At 46.1% G+C, this 5,972-nt stretch overlaps 1 pseudogene; it reads left to right on the top strand.

Annotated features, from left to right (window-relative positions):
• Window positions 1-3,492: 3,492 nt before the first annotated feature.
• Window positions 3,493-5,643, top strand: LOC143188247 (uncharacterized; annotated as a pseudogene).
• The last annotated feature ends 329 nt before the right edge of the window (window positions 5,644-5,972 follow it).

Raw genomic sequence — 5,972 nt, 5'->3', positions numbered from 1 at the left:
AAAAACCTTTGCAGTTCTACAAGTGTCTTCGGTAATGAAAATTCCACAATAGTATTAACCTTGTTTTCTAAAGGTTTAGTACCTTGTGCTGTGACATGAAAACCGAGATAGTTCACACCAGTTGCTTCAAAGGTGCATTTCGACACATTGATTGTGATGCCAACAGCTTGTAACTTGTCCAGTACAGCCTTTAAATGATTATAATGTTGTTTTCGTGTTTCTGAGGCTATCAAAATATTGATATAACAGTAAACGAACTCCATGTCCTGAAACAGCGAATTGATGAATCTCTGAAAAGTCTGTGCTGCGTTCTTCAAACCGAACGACATCACCACAAATTCAAAAAGGCCAAAAGGAGTTACCATTACCATATGCAGAATTTCAATGGGTCAATAATGTTGAAAATTTTGATGTATCTTCGATTGCAATTGATTCATCGGTAGGTTATATTCTTGAAGTTGATATAGAATATCCATAACATCGTTAGAATCGCTTAAAATAAGGGATCTAACTAGGTTCCGGACAAGGTGAGAATGAGGGTATTGAAAAAGAAACAAGTACACTTATTCAATTTTAAGTCGGCCCTGAAAAGGGATTAGCTTACGACGTTTATTTAAAGTTTTTGAACGTGTACGGCGGAGCGGGGGCTCCTCTGGTCCTCAGCGGCGGGCTCCTGTGGCTGGCGGTGGAGCGGGGGTCCTTGGAGGTCCGGACGACCGGTGACGCCTTGTCAGCGACGTTGGCGTCTGAAAAAAAAAGAATAGCGGTGGAACCGCGCCGGTAAGTGAGAGTATGGCTATCACGCTGTACCTATTCTTTCCGACTCCAGGCTTCGATCACGAACCTATGTGGAGGGGGGAGTAATGCCTTGCCGTAACATAAGGTACTGCAGTGGACTGTATTATCGACTCTTCTTCTCTGGCGAAGAAGATATCTCTGAGCGAGTGGCTAGAGAGGAGGGGGGGCCTCGTCTTTTTGCTTTTGCACCTTATAGGAAGACTCGCTTCATACGAATTCCGATGAATGCGGGGATTCGCGAGCGGGGGGACACGTTACAGCTAGCGATTGCTAGTCCTGGTGGCTGAGGACGGCCAGAGGCTCCATGACTCCGTTCACCTCACCGTGTGCATCTATTCGTCACACGGGGGTTGTTTCTAAACGGGGTGGCAGAGCGCGAGTAACACAGAGGTGATAGGCACATAGGTTAACTCTCTCTGCTGTAGCCCGTCTCTCAGGGATCAACCAGGACGCGGCCTTTGTTGCTCCTTGACGAAGACGAAAGTCAGAGAATCAGGGCAGACCCCGATTCCAAGAGCGCAAATCTCGCTGAATTGTAACCTTTTGACGAACTAGGTGCTCTGTCGTACGTACAATACGTATTAAATCGAGCAGAGCAACTCCCTAGTCGCAGGAGACAGAGGTTCAGTTATAAAGCAAGTAGGATTTCAAGTGTCTGGTGACCAAACTACTTAAAATCGTCAAACTGGCTGAGCTGATGATTACTTGACGACCTGTCGAAAGGACTGGCGCAAAACTCACTGCCGAAAGACGACTGTTGCGAGAGCCGCGTGTGTCTCCGCAAAATGCGAAACACGCTAATTTTGCCGCTACGCCGCGCTCGCCAATTATCTTTTGTATCGTTCTAATGTGATACGATTTACTCTCTCTCTCTCCTTCAGACTCCGATGTCCCCACTCGACATCGAGCCTGGAGTTCAAAACCGTTGTTCGACAATGCTCGCCTTGTTTGAACTTCAATTTTAACGATAAAAACGAGTCATACGACAATTGACCGTGTTTTGCTATTAGGACAACGGAATCTCCAACCGAAGACGACCTTCGATCGGTCACGTATACCAATAAACCACGAATCTCCCGGACAAGCCAAATGCCCGTTATATAACCGCTTTTTAAACAATGATCATGTTGATCTACCGTTTTGTCCGACATGTGCCAAACCCCCTGGTTAAACAGGAGAAGTTACTGGCAACATTATACGATAAGGAGCGTTACGTTCTTCATTATCGCAACTTACAACAGTGAACACATCATGGTCTTCACATTACAAAGATACACCGCATTCTGCAATTTAATCAATCTCCATGACTTCGCGATTATATAGACCTCAATACTCAATTTCGAACACATGCAACAAACGATTTTGAAAAAAATTTGAATAAATTAATGAGCAGTGCAGTATTTGGTGTGACGTTGCGCATAGCGCCGTCTCCGGTTATTGAAGTCAGTAACAATTGGTGAGAAGAAGGACCGTACGGCCCCCTTGCGAACACCTGCCGAAAGACGTCTCCTGGGGGAAAATGTCGCGTATAGAGAATCGTCGCTAATTTCGGGTGCCTCCGTGCTGAGCGCGCACGACGTTTCAGGGCCGTAGAAGATACCTGAAGGACCCTGAGGCCGTCCCCGTTCCCTGGCCGTGCAGTTTCCGGATTCCGGCGCCGTATCGACACCGGATAGTACAAGGGTCCTCCACCCTCGGAGTTGAGGGACTTGCCGCCTTCGCAGTGGACCAGAGAGCTGAGGAAGATCTACCCACCAGTAGAAGGATAGTCCCGCGGCGCCGCCCTTCTCGAGAGGCTCAAGCGGAAGTCGAGGGTGGAGGCGAGCCCGGAGATTGTTGCCTAGGCGGCCGGAGCCATAGGAAGTCCTGGGGAAGTCTCTACATTGGCGGACAAATGCGGATCGTCACCGGAGAGGAGCGGGGCCTCGCTCCTCGCATATGCGCCTGGGCCAGAGCGAGTACGCGTAGGGGCTGTAACGCTGGTGCGGGGGAGGGACGTGCCGCGAATCGGGGGGGTCGCATGTGCGCGTGCCGAGTGTCTTCATTCGTTGCTGAAACGATCGACAGAACTGAGCGAAATTAGGGTAAGCTGCTTAAAGTACTTTGGTTCCAAAAATTTATCAGGCACGAAGTGCCGTTAGTGCGGGGCGCGACTGAGGGTTTCCTCCAGGGCGTCTTTGATATCGCGGTAGAGTGTCAATTATCGATTTGTATCGCTATTCCTGTCATTGCGATAGACAACTTTGTAACGGGTGAGTCCGCGTGTGCCGAAGCTTTAGCACATGTGTTTGTTCCGCACCGACCACCTGTGGTCTTCCTTCACCGTGCCGTCTGCACGGTGCCTAGATTATAATAAACACCTGTGGAAGACAAACTGCGTTTCGTTTCTGCCTTGCCGTGAAGGCTCGATTCTCCTGCGTTTCCGGACCACGACCCTTCCTCTTCCGCCGAGCTAGCCGAGGATTGCCGCCGTACCTGCTCTGCAAGTGTCGCATAGTGTCGTTCGATTTCGTTATAATTGGCATGAAAGTGCCTGGCGCCCATCCGGACAATCTGTCCCTTTGTAGAGCGATTTGGAGGGCGGATACGGCGAAATTATCAGGCCGTCCTGCCTCGAGTTCACGGTAGTTTGACGCAGGAAGATCTCTCGGATAACATCTCGAAGAATTAAAAATACTTGATATTGGTAAAATAATGGAAAATGTTCGAAATCATGTTGATGTAAAACTTCTGACAAAATGGGATGGAAGATTTGGTGTAGAAGCTACGATCTCAAAACCTAACATTCATTGCAGACGCATTCTTTCGGAAAATTTAATTGCAATTGAGTTGCGTAAACTCAAAATTAAATTCAACAAACCAATCTACGTTGGTATGGCCATTCTAGACATATCAAAAGCATGTTTGTATGAATTCCACTACGATTATATGTATCCGTTACACCATCGAAATTGTAAAATTATGTATACCGACACAGATAGTTTAATTTATCACATTCAATCTGAAGATTTTTATAAGATGATGAAACGCGATATCCATAGATTCGACACCAGCGATTATCCAATAGACAATGTATATGGTATACCGCTTGTTAATAAGAAAGTGTCTGGTTTGATGAAAGATCAAAATTAATCAAAATTAAATTACCGAACCATAAAATAGTGGTTCAATAATGACTGAATTCATTGGACTTTGAGCAAAGATTTATGCTTTGAAAGTGTTTGGTAAACAAGATGTGAAAGAATTGAAAGGTGTCAAAAACAATGTTGTAGCCAAAATGATAAATTTTGATGATTACAACCATTGTTTACGCGATGCATTTTGTTTAAAATACAGTTAAATTTCGAATCTTTGTTTCGTCCGCGACAATCGCAGTACGTTAGCATACGTGATCGACCGAAGGTAGCCTTCGGTAGGGGATTCAGTTGCGTTGACAATAAACTCAGTACATTCGAATTACAACGCGTTTTTTCATCCGATGCGGTTGAAGTTCGAACAGGTGAGCGATTACGATCAGCTGTTTGAATCTCAGACCCGATATTGAGTGGGGGTATCGGAGCCTGACAAAGAGAGAGAGCAAAATCGAAACATTAGATACAGATAGACAACGATAAGCGAGCGCTGCGTAGCGGATTTTCGGGGACTCCGCGATTTTCGCGGAGCGTCTCGCGCTCGCAAGTCGAAGTCAGTCTTGCACCGATCGCTGGCACGGTAGCAAGTAACAGCCATTATAAAAGAGTCCGCTGAGTTAGGAAATTTGGGCACCAAGTTCCTTAGCTCGTGACGCCTGCGCTGTATTTATCGCACTGCAGCTCGCGCTATTGCTCCATTCGAGAAACACGTAATACACGTGCGATAGAGCAGCGATTGTTAAGTGACGATATATTAAAGACGAATAACTGCACTCTTGGAATCGATGGTTACCCCGATTCTCTGAGTTTGCTATTCGTCGGAGGAGCAACCAAAGACCACTTCTTGGTTGAGCCGCGATATTTGGCACCATAACAGAGAGGGTAAACGTAAGTGTGTCACCTCTGCGGTACCCGCGTTCTATCACCCGTTTGGTAGCAGTCTGCGTGCGACGAATAGATACGCACGTTGTGCTGAACGGTGAGTGGTAAAACTTCTGGCCTTTATCAGCCACCAAGCCTAGCCAGTGCTAGTGCCCCCGTGTTAAAAGCTCGCGAATCCGGCTTACAACCGTGATTCGTACGAGGCAAGAAAACGAGGATTCCTTCTCTCTGTACACTCGTCTGCCAACGCTTTCTTCAGAGCGAAGAATCGTCGGTAATACAGTCCACTGCGCTACCTTAACGTTACGTCAAGGTACTGCTTCCCCGTCCACATAGGCTCGTTATCGAAGTCTGGAGTCGGGAAGACACGGTATAGCGTGAAAGCAATACGCTCGTTTACCTATGCGGTTCCACCGCTATTTTCTGTTTCCAGACGCCAGTGTCGCTGACCGGCGTTCAAGGGAGAAGAAGAGCTGCCCTCCAAAGGGTATAGACGACGGACCAGGATCAAAGGAGGCCCCGCCCAGAGATTTTTCAAAGTACTCAATAAACGTCGTATATAAGTCCTTTTCAGGGCTGACTGAAATTGTACATTTTTTTTTTTGACACCCTCTTCTCAACCACCTAATCCGGACCCCGTTAGATCCCTGAATTCAGCGATTCTAACACATTTGAAATAACTCGTCGTCAGTTATGCATAAGTTCTAAATTGCATAAGGTGTATACTGTAACAGAATTGAAAATTGCTCTCAATCCATATGATGTTAAGTGATATCTTATATTTGATTCAAATGATACATTACCTTGGGGGAATTATAAAATAACATTGTAAAGGATAGAAGCTGTACAATAATAGATTGAAATTATTGTATTGTAACAACCAGCTGCGATTTCGACTACGAAGGAATCAAGTTTTGACAGATATTTTTCCTTTTACATATAAGAAATAATATGTGATAATTAGATCTGAACAGTGGCAGTGATATAACTCCCTAACTCATCACTCTAACCTCAAATCCTTAAATCGAATCCTCGTGCTAGCGCTTCACAACGCGCGTGCGCATACACAACAAAACGCTTCCATTACGCATGCGCACAAAATCAGTACGTCACCAGAGCGACATCCTATGGCGTTGACGACAGGATGATGACCGGATGATA

The sequence above is a fragment of the Calliopsis andreniformis genome, chromosome 2 (assembly GCF_051401765.1).
Source record: "Calliopsis andreniformis isolate RMS-2024a chromosome 2, iyCalAndr_principal, whole genome shotgun sequence".
NCBI lineage: Eukaryota > Metazoa > Arthropoda > Insecta > Hymenoptera > Andrenidae > Calliopsis > Calliopsis andreniformis.
This window is presented reverse-complemented; position numbering and strand designations above follow the sequence as displayed.